Here is a 24,615-nt window from a genome sequence, read left to right as displayed (position 1 = left end):
GTCCGGGATTCGGCCCCTTTCAGCCTCTGCTTTATCGCTGCTCTGTCTTTGGTCCCGCTTTACGCGGCTGGACTGATTTACTTGCTCTATTGCTTTTACAGGTACTTACTTTAATTTGAGTTTATTTGCTTTCTTGCATTTCCTAATGATTTCTTGCATGTCTCTCCCACCTTCTGTTCTCCAAGCATAGGAGCCAACTCCTAGGGTCCGAGGTCCCTTCGGTCCCCCTCCCCATTTTTTTAAAGCGTCCAGCCCCCTCCTCCCAAGTTGACGGGCATTGCCATTCAAAGGATGAGCCTGCCCCGAGTCATGTGATTGATTATGCGGGGGCGGGGCTCACCTGCCCCCCCCATTTATTTTATTCAAGTTGGCACCCCTACCTCCAAGGATCTCGAGGCGGCCTACGTGGTTCTCCCCCACCTCGTTTAATCCTCACAACAACCCTGTGAGGTAGGTTAGACTAAGAAACTGACTTGTCCAAGCAGTGGCGGACTTTGGGTTTTCAATTTTCAGCGGTGCCCTGTGCGATGCCAACATTCATCCACATCCTGCCTCTTGCCTTCCCTTCTAAGTCATTGTTTTGGTGTCCACTGAGGCACCCTCTTGGCTCTGCAAGCCCGGTGTGGGCAAACCAGTCACACTCCCCTAAATCTGCCTCTGGCCCAAGGTCACCTAGTGAGCTTCATGGATAAGTGTGGGGATTTGAACCTTGGTCTCCTGGCTCCTGGTCCAAGGCTCTAACTAGTACACCGCACTGACTTTTTATGGTCAAGGGGACCAGGGTGCCTCTTTATAGAGAGCTGGCTGGTAGGTGGGACACAGTTCTCCAGGCAGCAGAGGCTGTTGAGTAAGGACTTCAGACAGAAGCCACCTTGGGGAATGCTTGGCTGCTGAAACAGCTCCCCGCAAGGTGAAAGCCAGCAGCTCAGGGAGAGAGGCCGGAAGCCAACTCCCAGTTACTTGCAGGCAGCTGGAAGTTTTTATCTATGAACACAGAGAGTATTAAAAAAACACAACCATCTGAATTCCGAAGCAGTACCTTCCATTCCATTCTGTTCCATCTCCCAGGAAGAGGTTCCTGGAAAGCCAATGCCTGTTGGCATAGAAAGCTGGATGGACCAAAGGTCAGATCCAGTATAAGGCAGGCTTCTGAATCTGCATGCAGAGGAGAGGTTTGAGGTGGAGCAGGTCCCCTAATGGTGTCATAGCCCTGGGAACTGACATAGAATCATAGGATTGTAGAGCTTGAAGGGACCGCAAGGGACATCTAGACCAACCCCCTGCAATGAGGTTCAATAAGTTGGGTGTGGAGAGAGTGGCTGTTCTAGAAGGGAGGACCTCAGGGTCACAGGCAGCTTTGCAGTTTAGGACAAACCTAAGTTGGCCGCCACCCCATATGTGAAGAAGCTGCACCCCTGGTATGAATTACATTTCCTTCAGCTCCTCTGAAACCTCTGTGTGAATGGTAAAGTGGGATTAATCTTCCTCGGGCCAGGAGCTCTCGCTGCAGATGTCCCTGTAGGAGAAGCCCAACGCGTAAGAACGACATCACATGCCAGCTTCTAACCGGGATTTGTGCCAGTTCTTACGCCTATGATGCCTGAGTCATCTCTTCAAGGGGGAAGCCCTAATAAACTCCCTGGCAGAACTTCCCCAAATGAAGGAGTTTGCCAGCCTGCTGCCCCAAACTGCTTATGGCCATGGAAACCACACCCCTCAATCAATGCTCAGTAAAGACCGGATATAATCTGTCTCTCACTTTCTGCCAACTTTCTGCGAGCAAACTAGGGTGAGTGCTGAATAAATGCATCATATGGGGGAAGCCTGGGTCCCTGATAACTCACTTGGTAGAGCATGAGACTCAGGCTTGTGGGTTCGAGACCCACGTTGGGCAAAAGATTCCTCCATTGCAGGGGATTGGAATAGATGACCCTCGTGGTCCCTTCCTACGCTATAATTCTATGATTCTGTGCCTCTGTCTTAGAACCGCCTACACAGTCTTTTTCCTCAAAGAAATCTGGGCGCTGTAATTTACAAATATCTCACTAATTCCCAGCAACCTTTAACAGACAACAAATTTAAGCTTGTTTAAATGTTAACCTTCTGCCACACATAGAAGACCCCAGGGAGAAGACTTGGCTCCCCCCCCGCCACCAATTGCTTGAATTGTAGCCTTTTTCAGAGACCATTGTTTCAGTAAAAATGCCTGCTTCCTGTGCTACAATGAGGCATAGTTTTTGTTTGCTTGTTTTTAAATGCATCTTACCAAAAGGCACAGGGTTAAAACTGCAGGTGCTGGCATTTTTCTGCACAAAAGAAAAGCTGAAAGCTCTGGGAGGGCCCTGCTTTTATTCTATGTCTCACCCTGCTTTCCTTTCCCAGTGACTCCTGCCTGTAAAGTGAGGGGGCTCCTTTAAACTCCTGAACGTATGGATTAGCCCGGAATAAAGTGTTACGGCAAAAATCTGGGTGCGAGGCTGCTCTGCCACCCAGCTCATCGGACTAAGTCCGTGGGTCCCTGCGGAGGAAAATGAGCTCAGCCGGAGACAGGAGCAAACTGCAGAAGATCCAAGTTTATTGCGCAACAGGTTCAAGGCGAGATTGAACCGTGAGAAAGGGGTGACATGAGTTTTTGAAACTCCCTCCATGTCCCAGAATACAGTGCAAAACACGTCATGAATACATTAAAGAGAGGTTTGGTTACACAGATTACATCATGAATATATTAAAGGGAGGTTGGGTTACACAGATTAACATATGGAGGAGGGAGGGGGGAATATGCAGAGCTACACCGGATTAACATAAGGAGGAGGGAGGGGGGAATATGCAGAGCTGGAGATATGCACAGATAAACACTTCCTGGGGATGAGAAAACAATAGTCCCAAATATGCATAGTCTGCCACCTGACATTGTCTGGAGGAAAGGCTGATCAGAGCAATTTGAAAGGATTAGGGTCTTGACACCTTGCTTGAGGGATTATGCTGGACAGGGGAGGTGTGATGGAGTCCTAGAGTAATTGAGCAAACTGGCACGCTGATTTTCTATGAATTTTATAGATTTTAGTCCCTTTTGACATTGACAATTGGAATAAATGGATATATTGTAGCGAAGAAGAAGGTAAAGAAGACATGCCCCCCCCCTTTCCGTATCAGTCCCCCATTCGGAGATAGATTTGCATTAAAGTTCTGTAAGAACTTGCAAATCTTTTCTCCGCACCCTAAATCTCGGTGAAGGTAGGGGTGCCGTGTGAGTGGGAATAGGCCCTAATGGAAAAGGAGGTGGGTTGAGCAGGGCAACAAAGGAGGGAGCAACACGGACCAATACAATGTATGTTTATGTTATATAGATATGCACTAAATAATAACTTTGTATCTATCGTACTAGATGTGTGGGTTTGTGCAAACCTGAAGGGGACTTGCAAGCCATGCCTCTTAAGGTCATTTGCAAGTATAGTAGTGCAGATAGCTGGATATAGGATATCGCATAAAGGAACACCTGTTGTATTTTGTTCAGTAGTGGTCTATGCTTTACGTTTAGCAGGAAGGTCCACTATTGACTGGAAAAAAATGCAGTTTGCTTTGCCCCCCGCCATTTTGTGTTCTCAGGTGTCAAGGTAGCTCTTCTGTGGTCTCACGTGTCACAGTAGTGGCAATCCCTGGTGAATCCACTTAGGGCTTTCATATTAGCCATGTTGCCTGGCACCCATCACAGCTGGCAGGTTTGGACACGTCCTGAGGGAAATGTCTTTACCTTGGCCTTTCTATGGGGTTTTATTTTAGAGGCTCTGGTCTTGCAGTCATGGGAAGTTGCTCACTTGCACTTAAAGGACCAAAAGCTAATTGCAGCCTGGATACACATGCCCAATTCGCACTGGGTCCAATTTGAATTTATCTTGCCCCATGGTTCTTAACTCTTCAAACCAATCTGTTAAAAGAAAACCATTCTTAAAAGGGGCACTTGTCCAAATAAGTCAATTTAACTCTATAAGGGATCATTCCTGCTAAATCAAGGCATATACACCTTCCTGAAGCTTCTCCTTGGTAAAGCGAGTTTTAACACCTTTTAAAATGGGTAGGGAAGGTTGGCAGTGTGCCAGGTGGGACAGCGAAATGTGGTTATCTAAACATTGAACTACACAATAGCCTGATCCATTAGAAAGCATAAAATGTATGAAAATCCTCCATTGGGGTATAAGGAATAAGGCAGTATACATTAAACATAAGACAATTACACACACACACACAAAAATTCCTCCCTTTGTGGAAATAACACTGTCAAACACATTTCAACATTCCTACATAATAACACATAATACACAACAAACTAATTAAATATCAGTTGAATATAAAGTCAAAATTGTCCTTGCAATTCAACTCCTCCCCTCTTTGTCAGCCCCACTTCCCCTTTGAAAGAAATTGCTGTGGCCACTTTGAAAACTTTGGTATCTGTTGTTGTTGCAGGTAATAAGTCTCGTGGTAGCGAAGCTTTTCATTGGATCTGTAGTAACACACTTGTAGAAGTGATATCCTGTAAGGACAGGGTGGACTTAAAAGACACAGTTAAAATAATAATAAAACACACACACAAACACACACACACAATGACCTATGAGGAACCAAAATAAATAAATGCTAAGACACAGAATTTTAAGAAATCTGAAGTAACAATGAAAATAAAAGAGTGTTTCTTGATGTGACAACATCGGCTAGAGTGTTAATAGCAAAATACTGGAAAATGACTTAATGGCAATGTAACTTTGTGCAAGTACCTTGAACAGCCAAATGACAGAATTAATAAGAAATGCTCAGGCAAAAGGTAAACAAATACCATTCCACAAACAATGTTTGGTTATGCTTCGATTAATTTCATAGACATCATGGAAAAATGGATTAAATAAATGGAAACAGATTATTTATAACTTTAAAAGTGTCAAAGACACAAAGGGATGGAAGTCACTAATACAGCAGGGATTTCACAGAACAGAAAGAAAGTTGTTGTGGGAGGAAAAAGGGACAAACACTTTGTTATCGGGGTTCACATATCCTGTTAAAAGGGAAAATTATTTCATGTGAGAAGCCTGTCAGGAAATGCTGTTCCTAAAATGCACACAAACAAAGTCTGTGACTTAAATCCCATTGAGGGGTGGAATGCTTTGATATTTACCTGTGAAAAGAATTTGACATGTTAAGATTTCAAACTTGAGACACATTAAGGGTGATTTCTCTCAATGGTTCCAAGTTTTACATAAACCTCCTCTCCCCCCCCTACAGTTCCCCCTCCTTCCTCTCTCTTCTTTTCCTATCTTTTTTTTTTTTTTTTTAGCTGATCTAGTCTCTGTGCATGTGTGGAGTTCATGTCTCAGCAAATCTTTTATACTATTGAAATGTTGCATCTTTCGGCAAAATTAGAATTTGAATAAGGGAAGGGTAAGGAGTAGATTTTAAAAGAGGGTTAGATTTAAAACAAAAAAGGGAAACTCAGCAATTGAAGTATTCACCAACAAAAGCTAGCAATTTCAGCCCAAGCAAAGCGACTGCTTCCTTTATGTACAGGAAAGGGCTAATATCCCTCTGGCCATTCGTGGAACAATGCCGCGCCCTTATATATGGGAAAAAATGGCCAGAGTCAATTCGTAGGATTTTTTTTTTTTTTAACATTCTAAGTTATTTCGGCCTTACCATTTGCAGACAAAATTTTCCTGCCCCTTTATTTACAGGATTGGTCAAGGCCCATATGTATTTGTATGTGTTGAAACTTTGAATTGACTTTGAAGTCTGATTTTAAATAGTAGACAAAATGATAAACACTGTAATCACTGAAATGCTTGATATTACCAGTTGTGCTTCAAAACATCACAGCTTCACCTCTCACCTTTTAAAACTAAAGAGCAAAGCTAGGCTGAATTTCAACTCCATCACCACACCAGAATTTAAGAATTACCCTGCAATGCTTGCGGACACATGTCCTTCCACACAGCCACAAATTGGGAGAGTCGAAAGGGACCCTGGGGTCATCTAGTCCAACCCTCCAAAATAAAGGGTTCACAGCAAGATTTGTACTACACACACATACTTATGTACACAGGCACTACTGGGGAAGAGAGCACAATCAATGCTCCTATCATGTACTAGGGAAGAGGAAAATAAAAATTCCCAACTTTATACAGAACCCTTTAGCAGATCTTGAGATTAGTTTGAGTTTACTTCCTTAGACGTGCAAGTTCCTTAGAGTGCAAGTTCCTAGACAAATGATCTTTAAAGAAAGATTGAAGTGAACATTTTCTTAAGATAGGGAGAGGATCTCTTATAAAGCATAGTTAAAACAGCCATAGATTTGATTTAAAGGGAATACAAAAGTGACAATTTTTCCTGAATTTGCAGAGGAATAGTAAGCCTAATCTGAATTTGCAGAGGAATAGTAAACCTAATCTATGCCCCCCCCCCCCTTTTGCAGTTTCCTTTAAAGGAAGCTTACTCGGAAGTAAATTTACCTGGCACAGAAGAAGAGGAAAGAAAAAAAACCCTGAAAGAGACAGAATGAAACAGGGGGGGGGGGCATTTTCTAAGAAAAGAGGCCTGATATCAGGAGCCTTACAATAACTCTTCTGTCCAACCAAATCAAAGTTAAAACTGGACTCAGATATTTTCTTAGAAGGAAGACCATACTTTCATAGGCATGTGCTTCATGAAATAAATACACTGCATTTTAGCTTGAGAGAGCAGTTGTGCTCACCTACGCTTTTGCAGCAGAAACATCTAATTCACATTAGAAACATTCACATTCCAAAATAGACTGTAGACTCACGATCTGAAAAGTTGCGGCAAAGCAAGAGGTGGGGTAAACATTTGCACCCTTCATTCTCATTTTGTCTTATTTAGGACTGATACGGTCCAGCATAGCTTCCTTAAATTTAAAATTTTGAAGCAAGCTTGCAGTTTAAACTATGCGCGCTTAAGAAAGGCAGTCTGTCAGAGACAGAAGGAACAGACAACACACATAACAGACAACATGTAAACACACATATTCTCATATATGTATTAACACACAACACACATAACAGACAACATGTAAACATATATACTCTCATCCTTTAGTTGGTTATTGCAAGGAGTTGGGCTGCTTCCTTTAGCTTCATTAAGTGAAATTAGTAGGAAGGTCCCACAAGGTTTTAAGAGCTTCCTTGCCTCTTCAAACACCACCAGTTAACCAGCCGGCCAACGCAATTCGGGCTTGGCGGAGGCGGTGCTGGTGGGCCAGATTTCAGAACAGAGGTTCTCTAATTTTGCTTCAATAATAATTTGTGGTCAGGAATCGTCTTCCAATACGTGATGACAAATTGGAGAGGAGAGTCAGGGTCCTTCTGAGACTGAGATGGCTTTCTAGAAGCCTTCTTCCCAGAGTGAGCCCGCTCGCGTTTGGAAGCCTGGGTACCCATTTTATGTTTTACGCGTGTCTAGACAGAAAGAGGGAAGAGAAAGGGCGATAAGGATTGGTATATCTAGGAGATTGATATACTTAATACGGGATTTATAGTAAAGAGGGGTCTTTAGTCGCTTGGCAACTTCCTTAGAGGGTTTTTAAAGAGCTCTAGCTATCCGGTATTCCTTCCTATTTCCTTAGTCAATAACCTGGGGTCCTTTTCCACTCTGCCGATCCCGCCCAATTCCTCATGGGCTATCCCTCCTGGCAACCTCCTACCTATCGTCAATCTCAGGAAAAGGGGCCCTACTGAACGCCCGCGCCGTGCGGTGCCAGATCGGGTGATCCCTGGATAGAGTTTCGAACCGAAAATCCCCCTTGCTTTTGGAAGCGGGCTCACGCACGATACACGTGTTACGTGGCACCGACCAGTGCGGCTGGGATTGGATAGAAAGCAAGACCACTTCCTGCCCCCTAGCAAGGACGCTCGGGAAGTTCGGAAAAAGAACTCCAACCCCTTGCTTTCAACTGGGATACCCGTTGCGGAGAGTCGGCTATCTTTCAAGTCGGGTCTCTCCGTCTTACTTTCGGGCTCCCAATTGGTGCGGCTGGCTGGAGAAATATAGAGAAAGAGATAGAGCTCAGAACCCCCCTTTTGGGTCGAGCAGCAGTCCACGGTCTCTCTCACCAATTGGACCAAGAGACAGGCGAGAAGGAGCGATAGAGAGGAGGGCAGAGAATTCAGTTGCCAGGAGATTTCCACCCCTTTCCCACCAGTGCACTGGGTTTTTCCTTTCTCTTATACTCACGTGTCTTCTATGATGATCCCAGGATGAATAAGCCGGCTGGATCCCTCTTTGCTCCCCGGCTGAACTCCTGGGGCTTTTGATTACCGCCCGGAAGATGGCCGGGGGTCCAAAGGATCTTCCCAGGCAAAATGGCCTGGTGCCGGCTGAAGATTTCGGGGCCCCCGGTCAGCAACGCGGGAGAACCGCATGCCCCACGTTGGGCGCCAACTGTTACGGCAAAAATCTGGGTGCGAGGCTGCTCTGCCACCCAGCTCATCGGACTAAGTCCGTGGGTCCCTGCGGAGGAAAATGAGCTCAGCCGGAGACAGGAGCAAACTGCAGAAGATCCAAGTTTATTGCGCAACAGGTTCAAGGCGAGATTGAACCGTGAGAAAGGGGTGACATGAGTTTTTGAAACTCCCTCCATGTCCCAGAATACAGTGCAAAACACGTCATGAATACATTAAAGAGAGGTTTGGTTACACAGATTACATCATGAATATATTAAAGGGAGGTTGGGTTACACAGATTAACATATGGAGGAGGGAGGGGGGAATATGCAGAGCTACACCGGATTAACATAAGGAGGAGGGAGGGGGGAATATGCAGAGCTGGAGATATGCACAGATAAACACTTCCTGGGGATGAGAAAACAATAGTCCCAAATATGCATAGTCTGCCACCTGACATTGTCTGGAGGAAAGGCTGATCAGAGCAATTTGAAAGGATTAGGGTCTTGACACCTTGCTTGAGGGATTATGCTGGACAGGGGAGGTGTGATGGAGTCCTAGAGTAATTGAGCAAACTGGCACGCTGATTTTCTATGAATTTTATAGATTTTAGTCCCTTTTGACATTGACAATTGGAATAAATGGATATATTGTAGCGAAGAAGAAGGTAAAGAAGACATGCCCCCCCCCTTTCCGTATCAAAAGGGATCCTTCAGCTGCACTCCTTGAATTGCAGGGGTTGGACTAGATGACCCTTGGGTCCCTTCCATGATAAGATGAGTTGATGACAGTCAGGGGGGTGGTTCAGGCTGAGGCGGTGGCTGCACACAGGAAGCTGTGATGCAAGCTAGCTAGTGTGGAGGCAAGTTCATTGTACAGTGGTACCTCGGGTTAAGAACTTAATTCGTTCTGGAGGTCCATTCTTAACCAGAAACTGTTCTTAACCTGAGGTAACACTTTAGCTAATGGGACCTCCCGCTTCCACCGCGCAATTTCTGTTTTCATCCTGAAGCAAAGTTCTTAACCCGAGATACTATTTCTGGGTTAGCAGAGTCTGTAACCTAAAGCATCTGTAACCTGAGGTACCACTGTACAAGAAGCAGTAGATTCTTGTCTCCTAGTTTTGAACCCCCACTTCCGCCTCTGTGAAAAAGGGCCCCAGCCTTGTATCGGCTGACCTCCCTCTCCCTGTGTTGTGTCACACACTCGCCTGGGCGGTGATGTCGGTTGCCGTTCCCCACCGCTGTGTTATGAGCTATTAATACCCCCCTGCACGTGGGCCCGGCTCAATGCTGCCCATTCATCAGGCTGGCTGAGGCAAGCTGTTGGCATGTGGGCCTCCTCCCAGTCCCTCCTGCCAGGAGCACCCCCAGCGGTTGGTCTCCTTCAGGGCAGAGATAGAAGCGAGAGTGTTTCGCCCTCGGTCATTCTGGCTGGCTGCCTCTCCAGCGCCTCATTCAGTTTTGTACGTTTAGGGCCTGGGAAATATTTCCTGCTTCCAACCCCCAAGTTCTTTGGTTACTTGTTTGGACGAGGAGAGGAAAGGAAAAGTCTTGAAAGCCTCACTGACTCCCACTGTTTCCCCTCTGGAATACAGAAGAATGGAGTCAAGGGTCAGCGTCAGCCCTCCCTGACCCGCCACACTCCAGATGTTTTGTCTGGGGGCTGATGGGAGTTGTAGTCCAAAGAGAAGCACCAGGCGGGCGAAGCCTGCCGTAGGTCTCATGGCGCCCGTAAAATGCCCGTTAAGCCAGTGTGGCGTAGTGGTTAAAGTGTCACACCTGGAAGAGATGAAGGATCTAATCCTCACCTAGCCACAAAGCTGTCTGGGTGTGACTTTGGGGGCCAGTTGCTGTCTCACAGCCCAACCAACTTTGAAGGTTTGTTGTGGGAATTAAATGAGGAGATAGAGAAACACATACACCACCTTGAGTTCCTTGGTGAATAGGGCGGTGTACAAATGCAGTAGTAGTAGTAGTAAGTCCAGTGGCTACAAGGGGCTTGTCCACAGGTAGCTCAGTCAGTAAAACATGAGACTCTTATTCTCAGAGTTGTGGGTTCAAGACCCATAGTGGGTGAAAAATTCCTGCATTGCAGGGGGTTGGACTAGATGACGCTCGTGGTCCCTTCTAATTCTATGTGTTTAATGTTAAAACGACTTGTGTCAATGACATTAATGCAATGCACTCTGCGTGGGGCTGCGCTTGGGCCTGGTCCAGAAGCTCCAGCTGGGGCAGAATGAAGCAGCCAGGCTGCTGATGGGGGCATCTGGCCAAGAACATGGGACACCATTCTTAAAACAGCAGCACCGGCTGCCCGTCTACTACTGAGCCTGGCTCAAGGTCCTTGTGTTAGTTTATAAAGCCCTGGACAAGAATACTGTAGCGACTGCCTGAACCCTTCTGTCCCGGCTCAGTTGCCAAGATCATCTGCAGGAGCATCGCTGGTTGTTCCCCAAGGCTCAAGTGACAGCAATGAGAAGCCGAGCCTTTAGTGTCACCAGCCCAGGCCTGCGGAACTCTCTGCCAATAGAGTTGAAGAAAGGTACTCTATTTTATGGAAGAACATGCCCAGAGACCCATTACTGAATCTATAGCATTCACCATCCCCAATAGAAAAGTGGCTCCCCCTATTCCAGATGGAAGGCATTGTGTTTAGGTTCAAAGGGGCTTCATCATTGCCACTTTCCTGATGTAAATAGGCTGCCTCCCCACAACAGTTCATAGGGAAAAAACATATGTGCACCATCCATGTATGCTTTGGGGAGGGGGTGAGATTCAAGCTGTCATGGAAACATGGGTGTAGCCAGAATTTTGTTGGGGGGGGGCAGGACATTGGGGGGGGGTCAGAACCGACATGATTGGCCAATTATTTAAGTAGTCCTATTGTTTTACTTGATCTAGGGGCCCCTAGTTGGAAACAGTGAAATAGTGCCCAGTCCTGATCTAGTTTGGGCTCCCCCACAAGCACATTTTTTGGGGGGTGGGGGCAGTAGTTGGGGGGTGATGGGGGGTAGGTCGAATTACAGTTGTCCCAAAGTCACTCCACGTTTTGCTCTTTCTCTCCCTGGTGAAAGCGGGCCTTGCAGATGGTCAGGCTGTGAGGCTTAATGCCCATTTAGGTTGTGTTGCAACAAAGCCAGCTATTTTCAAATGTATTTGCACAGACAATTCCAGCACCTTCGCCACAACCCTTTGGCCCACAAGCCTCCCACTTCCTCCCAAGGGGAGACACAACTGGGGCTCTCGCAACCCACTAAGGAAGCCCCCTGCCCCTGCCCCCTTCCCCCGCATTCTCTGGGAACGCCCGTCTCTGCTCACCTTTAGCATAAGGATCCGGTTGGAGGAACTGAAGCTTCATTTGAGAGATCAGTTCCTAAGGAGCCCCCACTTTCTGTGGTGTTTGGAAATACGGGTTCAAGGAGGATGCTGGGGGCTGGATGTGGCTTTTTTTTGCCCAGTGGCAGAGGAGGAGGAGGAGATGATGGCAAGGCAGGAAGAGGATGTGGCTGCATTGTTGTTAAGCAGCTGAGCTCAATGCAGGGTTATGGTTAGGAAGCCACTGACACAGAGAGGTTGTTCCTGAGCATGCCAACCATGTGGCAGAGTTTCCGACACCTCTCGCTTCCTATGGAGACTTCAGTAGTGGGGAGCCTCCTTTCAATTCACTTCCGAGCTTTCAGTTCATTGACTTGGTTGGGTTTCACCACATCCAGCAGCATTACATGTGACACAGAATCCTTGAAATGTAGAGCTGGGAGGGACCCCAAGTGTCATCTAGTCTGACCCCCCTATAGCACAGGAATGAAGCAATATGTATATATTTACGTGGCGAAATTTGTGGACTCTCTCAGTGCCATCCTGTGCACATCTAATGCAGTGAGCTCAAAGGGACTTGACGTCTTGTAAATAATGTTGCATGCTTCCCCAAGGTTCGGTTCCCTTGGAGGGGGAAGGACAAAGGAGACTGTGGTGTCTTGGGGTGTATGGTTTTCTTTACCCATGCATCCAACCTGAGCATAGGATGGAGAGGCTCACAGAGTTAACACCCCAATAGATTTTGCCGCCTCGTTCATTTCCTAGGGAAGCTCCGAGTCCAGCACAGAACAAGAAAAGCTTCTGTGTCTCCAGCTTGCAGCACAATCCATCTCTCTCCCCCCCCCCCCACTTCTCTCTCATACCAACTCTTACACAGCTCCCCTTTCCCTCTTGACTGCTGGCATCCTGCCAGGTGAGGTGGGAAAAGACCCAGCCAATTTTCTCTATGGCAACAGAGGTAACTCTCTGGGCATGTAAATGGCAAGGACCTAACTAGTCACCTTTAGCAAAAACACTAGACTAGCTGGTTCAACAGCTTCTTCCACTAGATTCTAAACCTCACACAGTTTATTAATATTTTGAGAAAATTGAGAAATCTTATGTCAGCTTTTGGTTTTTTCAGCATTTTCACATGAAAAGTGTGCATCATGTTTTGCGAGGGGCTTGAAGGTTTTTGTTGAATAAGCAGTTTATAACTCTTGTCGACGGGATAAATAAGAAGAGCACTGGTGGATGAAACCTACTCTGTCCAGCTTTCTGAGGTCTTCTCTTTAATCTGTACCATATTTTTTGACTTGCCTTTTTTGTGGGTACCCTACTTTATGGTGGAAAAGTTGGCTTAGAGTTGTTTCAATGACGGTGCGGCTTTGAAGAGGGAAGCATCGAAATGGGCTTGTGTGAAGACCCTGCGCTTCCTTCTAACCATGTACTGGGTGGGGAGAAACCAAGGAGCTTTGAAATACTTTGTAACTTTTGCTGATGGCTTCGTTTTGGTCAGTGCTGGTGCGACAGGTCATCTGGGAGAGGGAACCGCCCCGTGTGATGGTTGGATAGGATGATGCTCTTGGGAGGTTTCTCGGCTTGCTCTTTGCCATTTGGCAGGTGAGAAAACACAGCTGTGGAGCTGGCAAGGGAGGCATCAGGGATCAAAGTCTTTCTGGGGTGTGCGTGATTAAACCGAGAGGGTCCCACACGAAGCCGTTGCACTTTCTGGACCTTCGAATCCAGGCTTGTGCACATGTTTCAGATTAAGAGTGGGTTGGGTTGAAGGGATGGTTGTGTTCTCAGTCCTAGAGGGAATAATGGGTTTCATATTGTTGGGGCGTGAGTAATGGGGGAACAGGGGCAAAACTAACTAACACTTTTCATTAGGTAGCATTTGAGCTGGCAAATCTGGGTGAGAGAGTAGACTCTCTCTCTCTTTCTTACACACACAGATGCTTGCAGTTCAGAAAATAATAAAGTTGTTTATTGTAGGAAATGCATAACTTGGATGGATAAGGTTTCTAGGTATAGCCTAACTTTCTGATGTTGGAAGGAGCTTGTATAGCCCACACGGTCCTGCCCTTTGACAAAATGCACTGCCAGACTTGAGGAAGTCCGGAGGTTTGCAGAGGTGTGGAAAATCTGTCATCCCCAAGCAGAGGGGTGCCAGAGGGAACGCAGCCCACACATTTGAAGACAGGAGGGGTGTGCAAAACCCAGCCACCTTTTTTATTAATAGAGGCGGAAATGCTTGGATGTGGTCCACCAGGATCTTGGTGCAGCTTCTAGTCAAAGGTGATGCTTGATGGAAAGCAACCGCCCTCAGCTTCCGCAGCTCTCTTCCCTAGCCGCTGCCTCCCCCACAGTACCTGTGGCAGGTACTAAAGTATTTTGAGAAAGGGGCAGGGTGGTGTTCTGGAGCTGAGGGAAGGGGTGTCTTGTTTCAGGCCAGATGTGCTGAGTTGCCCCCAACATTGGGGGGCATGACATCACATACGGGCATCCCCAACCTGGCCAGGCACACTCGGCTCGCCATTCCACCCCCCCCACTACCAACCACCTTCTGAAAGGCGCCCTGGTGTGTCCTTTTGAGGATTGTCACAAAGTTGAAAATATTGGGGGGACTGCCCCCTGCCCCCCAAATGACACCCCTGTTTGGAGCCAAAATGGCAGTGCTCTGGTGGCTGACAAGCAAAGGTGCTGTTCAGTATGAGAGATAGAATCAGAGAATTGTAGGGTTGGAAGGGACCCCCAAGGGTCATCCAGTCGAACCCCCTGCAATGCAGGGATTGCAGCTTAAGATTCCCTGACAGATGCACGCATTCAGCCTTTCCAAGGAAGGAGAATCCATCACTTTCTGAGGTAGTGGAACGTGTGCAGACAGATGCACCACCTTAGTCCACAAAGCCCCACAATCTTCGAGTTCTCAAGAAATTCTCAATTACCCTGAGAATTGAGGAAGAAACTTGTTCTCCGAGGAAGAAAACATTTCAAGAAAACGGAAGGTAGATTTTGGCATGTACTAATGTGACTCTCCAAAGTGGATCATGTTCCTTTGAGTCACATGAATCCTTGTTTATCTGTGGTCTAAACCACAGAGCCTAGGGCTTGCAGATCAGAAGGTCGGCGGTTCGAATCCCGTGACAAGGTAAGCTCCTGTTGCTTGGTCCCAGCTCCTGCCAACATAGCAGTTTGAAAGCACATCAAAGTTCAAATAGATAAATAGGTACCACTCCAGCAGGAAGGTAAACAGTGTTTCCGTGCGCTGCTCTGGTTCGCCAGAAGCAGTTTAGTCATGCTGGCCACATGACCCGGAAGCTGTCTATGGACAAACACCAGCTCCCTCGGCCAGTAAAGTGAGATGAGCACCGCAACCCCAGAGTCATCCGTGACTGGACCTAACGGTCAGGCCCTTTACCTTATGTAACTCTCCAAAGTGGATCATGTTCCTTTGAATCACACGAATCCTTGTTTTTAAACCCACAGTTAACTCTTCTCGCTGTGGTGGGCAGAGGTGACATGAGCTCCCCCAAAACCTCTCAGCCAGATGTAAGGGATATGCTTAAAACCACATATAGAGTATGTACAAGACTTTTCTTGCCCATGGCAGCCATTTTTTGCTGGAACCTTTAGCACTTTTCTCAAAATGGGAGTATGGGCACCTCAATATTTTTTTTTAAGCGGAAAAGTACCGCACATCATACATAAATAGACACATAGACCATTCACAGTGGGTATATACAACCCACACAAAGACAGCGTCCACATAGAACCATAGAATTGTCGAGTTGGAAGGGATCCAAGGGTCATCTAGACCAACCTGCTGCAAGGCAGCACATGACAGCATCGTCAACCATTTTCCTGGCTCGTATTTCCCCCTCATTCAGTCTGGATGACCCTTTCAGTGGATAATCTGATGAAAGAAAGAATCCCTGTTCCCCACAAAGCTCATTTGCAACCCCTCCTACGGGCTTCTGCGTTAGCAAGGAATCGGTGACTGTTTTGTGAGGTTTTGTCAAGGGTTAAGGGGAAAGCCCAGCTGTTTGGCAGGCTTTCCTGTTGCTTCAGCGATTGGCCAGAAGCCTCAGGGGGCGGGCGCAAGGAGGCAGCTCCAGCAGTTTGGCCACCTGTGCCTGGAGCAACCCTCATTTTTTTGCAATTGACAACGGCCAAGGAGCAGCAGCTGCTTCGGCTGCTGCTGCTCTGGAGCTGGCAACAAAGTGTGTGTGTGTGTTTGTGTGTGTGTGTAAGTATAACTCTGGGGGTATGTTGCCTCCGGCCTTTGCCCTGCCCCAGCAGAAGAAGCGACTGAATCTCCCAAGGATTTTTGACAGCCAAGGAGTTTTCTCCTGGTACCTCAGGCACAGTTTTTCAACACGGGACATGGAGCAAGGCAACTCGAGGTAAATAGTCACTGCAGCAAAATGCTCTCCGATGCTGTCAGTTCAGTGGTGAAGCTGTCTGTCTGTCTGTCTGTCTGTCTGTCTGTCTGTCTGTCTGTCTCTCTCCCCCCCCCTCGGTCTTTCGCTTTCTGGCTCTGAAGAGTCATAACTTTCCCCGAGGAGCGCCTGACGCTCACATGATGACCTGGCAATCCTGTTTTCACTTCATCGACTTGACCTGCCTGAACAGAAAAATGGTGTCTGTGTGGGTCCCATTCCGAGGCCGTTCTCTCCTTGGAGACGTTACTGGTTTGGGTGCATGGCAAGGGAGGACTTCTCTGCTTGTACAAACGTTTCATAACCTTTCTAAACTGTTGCAGGAGCTCCTTCCGTTGCTGCTTTTCCTTGTCTTTTGCTACGGGAGCACTGTGTGTGTGTATTATGTGATTATGGGAGTTCTTGGGTTGCGTCTTGCTTATTTTGTGATGCAGGAAAGACCGAGTAACATGCGCATGGCTCCCTTCCAGCCTCTCGGAGTGGTGGGCGCTGAGCAGGTGGGCCCTTTAGTAAGTTACCGCCAAACTGAGTGGGTGAGATCCCCAGTGGGAGCTGCACTGGAGGTGTGGTCCTGACCCGTGCACATGGCACAAAAGAAGTCAGTGGCGGCATCAAACACACACACAGTTCATCATAGAACTGTAGTGTGGAAGGTCTACCCAAGGATCATGTAGTCCAGCCCCTTGCAATGCAGGACTCACAGCTAAAGAATCCCTAAAAGATGACCCTCCAGCCCCTGTCAAAAAAACAGAGAGAGTTCACCACCTTCCAAGGTTTTCCATTCCACTGTCAAACGACTCTTGTTGAAATCGTCAGGGCCCACTGCATTGGCAGGTGCTGCGTTTCAGTCTGAAAATTCAGATACTTATTTCTCATGTTGTTGTTGTTGTTTAGTCGTTTAGTCGTGTCCAACTCTTATTTTACCGTAATTCACAGCCCGCCCTGTCTCCAGGCCTCTGGGTCTGTTGTACCCCAAAATAACACATGGCCTATGAGCTCTCTTCCATCCATATGGAAAACTGTGAGTAATGGGCAGGGAAAACATGGAAACCCAGAGTGCTATTCAGCGCTAGTCCTGCTCAGAGTAGACCTATTGAAGTTAATGGATGTGACTTAGTTAGGATCCCTAATTTTATTGGGTCTTGGCTGACTACAACCCCAGATTTAGTACTGAATTGAATAATGGATTGTTAGAAGTATTTCCCTCCTCCAAAAAAGGAAATGCAAATATCTGTCTATAGTTATGTCTGTATTTTCTGTAGCTTCTCACTTATTGGCAGAGATGGCTGAGCTTGTCCCCGCTTGCTGAGGGCCAGAATAATTTGGTGCATTTCCTGAGGCTTGGAAGACAAGCCCCTCTGCCCGAAACACTCTCCTCCCCTTCCCCTTAAGGCCTTACCTGGTCAGGTGGGCGAGGTGACCTGCTCAGTCTGCTTTTCAGGTGCTAGCTATTGATGGGGAGGATCAAGGCCCCTGCTCCTTCATCTTGGGTTGGGGAGAGGTTCTAATAAAGGACTTCTTCAAATACAGGACGGTCATCTTGAAAGTCCTTGAAATATGGAGGGACAGAGAGAGTCCCCTACGAAGAAAAGTTGCCGTGTTTGGGACTTTTTATTTCAGATAAAAAGGCGAGAAAGAGGTGATTAAGATATAAGTTTATACAGTGAGGCATGGCATGAAGAAAGTGAATAGAGAGACAAATAAACTCTTCCTCTCTCAGGACACTTGAACTTGTGAGTATCCAATGGAGCCGAATGTTGGAAGATTCAGGACAGAGAAAAGGACTTCTTTATGCAATGCGTAGTTAAACTATGGAACTTGCTCCTGCAAGGGGCAGTGATGGCCACCAACCTAGGTGGTTTTAAAAGAAAACTGGGCAAATTAAGGGAGGAGAGAGCTATCCATAGCTATGCTCTGCCTCCAAGGTCACAGGCAGCAATACTTCTGAATACCAGTTGCTGGAAACTGCAGGAGGGGAGAGTACTTGGCTTGGCTCAGGCTTGTCTGTTTCTGCTCTCCATGCATGTTGCTGCTACTCCTGCCATTGCTCTGTGTGGGGGGAGAGTGTTAGGAATAGGAAGGGTCTTGAATCCTGAAGATTGTTGGTGATGAGAGAATTCTCCTCTGGCTTGGATTTCAATCTGAGCCAGTGAAGAACCTTCAGACTTTGAAAACTCTCCTCTGATTTCAAATTGGGGTTTTTTAAGAAGCCCCGGAATTGTTTCCCCAGGCTGGCTTGGAAGAGCTTCACCTACATCTATAATTCCTGGCTTTGGGGGATATGCCTTCCGCAGCTTCTGGTTAGCTGAGGAACCACTGTGCATTGTGGGGAATTCCTGGAAAGATCCCCCAGTGTGCAGTCAGCTCCTGTGGAGCGCTGGCCTAGTCTGTTGGACCTCTCCACTGCCCTGCCTAGTTGAGAGGGGGCTGCCCACTTCCTCAGGGCTTGGCTTTGGAGGGGCAGAGCCCGCGAGTGGTGGCGATGGGGCACCTGCCTCCTATGGAAACTTGGCTGCTGTTGCTGATCTTTCCTTAAAGATCCCCCCCCCAATACATTTCAAAGGAAGCTCTAATTGGGAAAAGCATTGCAGTGGCCGCAGTAGGTGACATTGCCTCTGGAGGAGATCACCTTGCAGGGCTGGGTGTGTACCCAGCACTATAACGGACAATGGTTATTTAATGGTTTAGTGTCAGACTGGGACCTAGGAGACCAAATCTCTGCCTGGCCATAAAGATCCCTGGGTGAGCTTGGACCAGTGACTGCCTCTCAGTCTAATCTACATCACAGGGTGGTTGTGAAATGAGTAGACGAAGCTGTATATGTCACCTTGAGCTTCTTGGAGGAAAAGAATTAGATAGGGATGCAATAAATAAACAAAGGAGTAAGAATTGATTTCAAAATAAATAGGATTAGTAAATGTCTTCCCTCTCCCCATCATATTTCTCCTAAACTCTTTAGTGCTACTTTAGGAGCACATTAGGCCAACATAATCCATATTAACCATTTTCCGTTGCAATTCCTTGTCGCTGACGTTTGGACATATCATTCTGGAGGGTTGAATGAGGGCACACGTTGCCTGTTCTTTGTGGCAGTCAGAGACATTGGTGGCCAGGGCCCAAATCCATCTCTTCTTTCTTTGGAAAGGGTGCTAAGGGTCACCAGAGTGAGTTCTGGATTGGAGCTCCTTTATTTCTTGAGCAGACTAAGTCCTGGCATGTGTGAATCGGTAAAGATGATCAACAGTGCCCCTGCAGGCGTACAGAGTGCTCTCCTCACCAGCGAGGGACCACAGCATTTCAGTATTTGTAGGAAAGGCAATTGGGTAACTTGCCTAACGTGAGGCGACTTCTGCCTCGCCCCGTGCCTTCCCTTGAGAAACAGAGCAGATCTGGGCTCTCCCTGTGTCATTAAAGCAAAGGAATCCCTTCTTTCCCCCTTGAGGCAAGAATAGGGGAACTGGGTTAGCAGCAAGGCGGGGATAGTACTACAGTGCTTGGAAAAAGCCCTCTCAGAGACCCAAGTTTGGAGGGCTACGTTTTGCATGGAGTATGAATCCATTAACCTTTGCGCACAGTTCCGGCACATTCCCTGGCATCCGGAACATGGCCGTTGAGGGAGGCTGCATTCCAGTAAAGTCAGGGGTCCCCCCTCCAGCCCAGTTAATAATTGAGCTGCAATGACCCTCCTTGCGCCGTGTCTCCCTGAAAGTCACCTCTGTATGCTTACAGTCACGCTTGCTGGCACTTGGGGCTCCCGAAGTTTCAAAGTAAAGGAGACCTTTGTTTCCTTGTTCGCTCTGCCCTGAGAGGGAGGTCGCCAGTCTCAAGACCCCGTTTGAATGTGACTTGTTTGGCAATGCTCCTAAAGGAGTTGATCTGATGAAATAGCTGGACAACCTGGAACTGGACAGAGTCTGGACAGAAGCGGAATTGGTAGACTTAAACTATAGGAACCCTAATCTCTGAGTGGTGAGAGACTCTGGGATGCCTGTGATTTTCCCAGGGGTTACTTTCCTAGGAATGAAGGTCTGTGGAGACTGTGGCGTCTTTAGGAACTACGGTTTTATTTATGCACATGAACAACCTGAGCAGAGGATGGAGAGGGGTTTGTGGCAATAACCCCCCAGCATTTTTCCCCACAGCCTTCCCTTAGGTTCCCAGGGGAGCCCCAGACTCAGCTTTGAGTTCAGCACAGAACAATATAAACCTCCAGCATCAGCCAAAAAACAAACACTCTCTCTCTCTCTCTCTCTCTCTCTCTCTCTCTCTCTCTCACACACACACACACACACACACACACACACACACACACGGCCTGTTGCTCCCCATCCTAGGGTGACTGGTGGCACTCAGCCAGCTGGGGTGGGAAAAGGCCCACCCATTTGTCTGTGTGACCACACGGTAACCTCTTTCTATATGTAAATGGCAAACTGGCCAGCTAAAGGACTGATTTTGCTGGTTTCCTCTTGCATTTTCTACCCTCACCCACACAGAAGCACAGATTTTGGAAGGGGTCCCTGGGTGTCATCCAGACTGACCCCCACACCTATAACAGAACATAGATCTAGGTTAAATGGGGGTGGGGGACTTGATAATGACATAATCTCTGCAGCTCCCTGCAGAGATTATTTCATTGCCAGGTTCTCCACACACACCCCACCCCAGTTCTAGGATCCAGATTTGGGATGACTTCAATATAAGGCTCTCCCATCACCCCCTGTCCAGTGGCTGTGCTGTCGGAGGCTGATGGGAGTTGGTAGCCCCAAACATTGGGGGGAGGGCAGATTGGGGAAGCGTTGATGGCGGACACGGAGGGAAGGATGAGAGAAAGATGGAACGAGACTGAATGTCTTGACACGCATTGGGGAAAGGCAAGGCCTTGCCAGTCTTTCTTCCCAGAATCCTCTCTGCCTAAAGGATGGGGCTCAATAGACTCATAGAATTGTACAGCTGCAAGGGACCCAAAGGCTCATGTGGTCCAACCCCCTGCGAGGCAGCAATCACAGCTGCGTCCTAAGAAAAATGCCGCCATTTGGATGAGTTGAGAATGGCTTTTGGGGCTGCGATGGGCTCCTTTCCTTTTGGAGTGATGGTGACTGATGTGTAGCATTGGGGTTGTGAAAGCAGAGGGAGGGTTGCTTTGCCATTCCTTGAACTGCCTCTCTGGCGTCCTCTCCAGCTACTGCCACCGACTGTTGTGTCAGCTGCTGGTTGGTTGGCACATGGGCAGGTTTGGCCCATCTCTTTGCTTCCGTGGGGGGACGGTTTTTTCCTGCTCATTTGCTGATCGCAGAAGCTCAGCTATGAGCCCGGAGATAATCCCTCCATTACGAACGAACCAGCTTTGCATGGGGAACTGGAGAAGATTCTGTTCTGCTCAGCGTCCCTCATTTTGGAGTGAACCAGGCCTGGTTTATCTTGGCTGAGCACTTAATAAGTGACATATTACCCTGCCAGCGTGTGCCCGGGAACATTTATGGAGCGTACAGCAACGGCACTGTTTGACTATCCATTTTAACGGTCGCTTATCAGGAAACGGCACTTGTCATCTGGTGCCAGAAGCGGTCTTGCACACACTTCCACAGATCTGTTACATCGAAGAGAGTGACTCAGTTGCTCCCCCTTCCCTCCCAAAAAAGGGACAGAAAATGAGGAATAAATGAATCCTTCTTCTGGTGTTCTTAAGATAACATTCTCATTGCCATGCCAGGAACAAAACGTAGTATTGGAGTGGATCATTTCCCCACAACATTGGGGAATAATTTAATCACAATTTAAGGTGAAATGGCTGTCCTCTTTTGAGACATAAGGCTGGGGAAAGGGGCTTCCAGTCTTTGCTCGTCCCCTTCCCTCAACCTGCTCCATTAATCTGCTTTCCGCTTGCTGAGATAAACGGCAGGAAGTCCCTAGAGGCCACCTTAACCGAACCTCTGAGCTGTACAGGAAAAACATCCTGAATGGAGCTGCGGAGTCTCTGCTCCCAATTAAGCCAGTTGGGTTCTGCATTTTATCCAGATCCAGATGTTCTCTCCGTTGACGAAACCTCTGGTGCACGTAGGAGGCACCAGCCGAAACATAATACTCATGTGAACTTTGGAAAGAGGCTCTCTCTGCATCGGGAGGGCATGTAGAAGGAAGGCTTGGTAATTTTGCCCCGGGGCAAGCAGCCCACTTCCTACCTTGGACTGGGGGCAGCTGTGGTTGGCCTCCTCTCCTGCCCAAAGGGAATTGGCAGGTCTGAGCTGGGGCACCTGGTCCCTGTTAAAGTGCAGCCTTTAACATTATCTGTTCTGCGTGCATGTTAATGGAGACATTCGTTGCTGACGGTCGCTAGACATTAAAGGCGTGGACCCTCCTTCATTGGAGGTTTTTAAAGAGGTTGGAAAACCATCTGTCAGGAAGACGCCGTTTGTTTATTCATTTATCCACCACTCCTTCTACCCAGACTGGGGCTGAAAGTGGCTTACACAAGTTGAAAACGAACGCAGATAAAATACAGAAAGCTGAAAAAAAGATAATTAAAAAGTAATTAAGCTATAACTATAAAAAACTATGGGACACGGGTGGGGCTGTGGGTTAAACCACAGAGCCTAGGACTTGCCGATCAGAAGGTCGGCGGTTCAAATCCCCGCGATGGGGTGAGCTCCTGTTGCTTGGTCCCTGCTCCTGCCAACCTAGCAGTTCGAAAGCACATCAAAGTGCAAGTAGATAAATAGGTACCACTCCGGCAGGAAGGTAAACGGCGTTTCCGTGCGCTGCTCTGGTTCGCCAGAAGCGGCTTAGTCATGCTGGCCACATGACCCGGAAGCTGTACGCCTGCTCCCTTGGCCAATAAAGCGAGATGAGTGCCTCAACCCCAGAGTCGGCCATGACTGGACCTAATGGTCAGGGGTCCCTTTACCTTTACTATAAAAAGCTATTATTTAGCTCTGATTCCAGCATCAAAGGGGGTTGGGCTAGAGAACCCCTGGGGTGCCAGAAAATGTTTTGTTTGTTGTATTTATATCCCACCTGTTTCTCCAAGGAGTTTGAGGTGGCATACATACACATGGTTCTCCCCTCCTTGTTTAATCCCCACAACAACCCCTGTGAGGTAGGTTAGGCTGAGAGAAGACAGTGACTAGCCCCCAAAGCTGCATGCAGTGAGCTTCATGACCGAGTGGGAATTTGAACCCTGGTCTTTGCCCCCACGTTTCAGGGCTCCCCCTCACTTCTGCTCATCCCGCCGCTTTCCCCCGGAGAAAAGCCTGCTTTCCCCCTCTGAATCGGAACAAATACCAGTCGGGTTTCCTGCAGGTTGATGCTTGTTCTGATTCAGTGGTCAATGGCGGGTATCGCTGGGGAAAGTGGCAAACGAAAAAACCGCTCAGCCCCATGCCTAGAAAATGCAGAAGTGGGAGTGTGGAGGAGCCCTTAGCCCAGGGGTCAGCAAACTTTTTCAGCAGGGGGCTGGTCCACTGTCCCTCAGACCTGTGGAAGGCGGTACTATATTTTGGAAGGGGGAAAAATGAACAAATTCCTATGCCCCACAAATAACCCAGAGATGCATTTTAAATAAAAGGACACATTCTACTCATGTAAAAACACGCTGATTCCCGGACTGTCCGCAGGCCGGGTTTAGAAGGCAATTGGGCCGGATCCATCTTGCGGGCCTTAGTTTGCCTACCCATGCCTTAGCCCAGCACTCTAGCCACTGGCTCACAAGTTGACCCTTCCCTCCCTCCATACTCAGGTCTGGTACATCTTTTTTTTAAAAAAAGAAAGATTGCTGTCTGCTGAAAGGTTGGTTTTGAGAGCTCAGCAGCTTCCCCCCTCAGCCCAGCCACCTGCCTTTCCTCTGGGTGATGCGGAAGCGAACTTTGTCACGGAGCGGCTGCGTGTCTTGCTTCATTCAACTCTGCGTCCCATTTGAAAGGGGAGCAGCGACATTAACAGCGCTTTAGGGCTCTGTGGCTTCCTCTCCTCAGAGTTTCCCTGACCTTTTGTGCTGCAGATCCTCCTGTTGCTCTTTGGACATCTGAACCTTGGGAGGTGCCTGCAAGTCTCCCTCTCTCTCTCCTTTTAACCCAGCCTGCCTGGCGAGAATCCTAGGAGTAGAACAATCAACAAACACAGCAAGTTATTCAGGTTGAACTTAATTAACCCATATGTGGAATAATTTATTTCACTTATTGCATCCCACCTTTTCCCGCCTCTACGGAGCTCAAGGTGCCTTGCATTGCCCTCCCCCTCCTCAGTTAACCCCCCCCACACACACAACAACCCTGCGAGGTAGGCTAGGCTGAGAGGCAGTGGCTGGCCCAAGGTGAGCCAAGTGGGGATTCGAACCCTGGTCTCCCAAGTCCTAGCCAACACTACAACACCCTGGCTCTCTTAAATCATGCGTCCTGGTGCCCACTTTTTTGAGGACCAGATAAAGAAGATATCAATCTTCCT

General features: G+C 47.8%; 1 protein-coding gene across 3 annotated transcripts in view; it reads left to right on the top strand.

The window, feature by feature from the left end:
* STARD8 (StAR related lipid transfer domain containing 8) overlaps positions 1 to 24,615 on the top strand; it is a 74,807-nt gene that overhangs the window by 14,153 nt on the left and 36,039 nt on the right. The window contains exon 1 of one of the 3 annotated variants that reach the window (XM_083753053.1): positions 15,883 to 16,143. The exons of the other annotated variants lie outside the window; for them this stretch is intronic. The gene's annotated coding sequence lies outside the window, so the exon portion shown is untranslated. Of the gene's footprint in view, positions 1 to 15,882; positions 16,144 to 24,615 lie in introns of those variants that run through there. 3 annotated transcript variants of the gene reach the window in all.

This window comes from Podarcis gaigeae (assembly GCF_964106915.1).
Source record: "Podarcis gaigeae genome assembly, chromosome: 8".
In the NCBI taxonomy this organism is placed as follows: domain Eukaryota; kingdom Metazoa; phylum Chordata; class Lepidosauria; order Squamata; family Lacertidae; genus Podarcis; species Podarcis gaigeae.
This window is presented reverse-complemented; position numbering and strand designations above follow the sequence as displayed.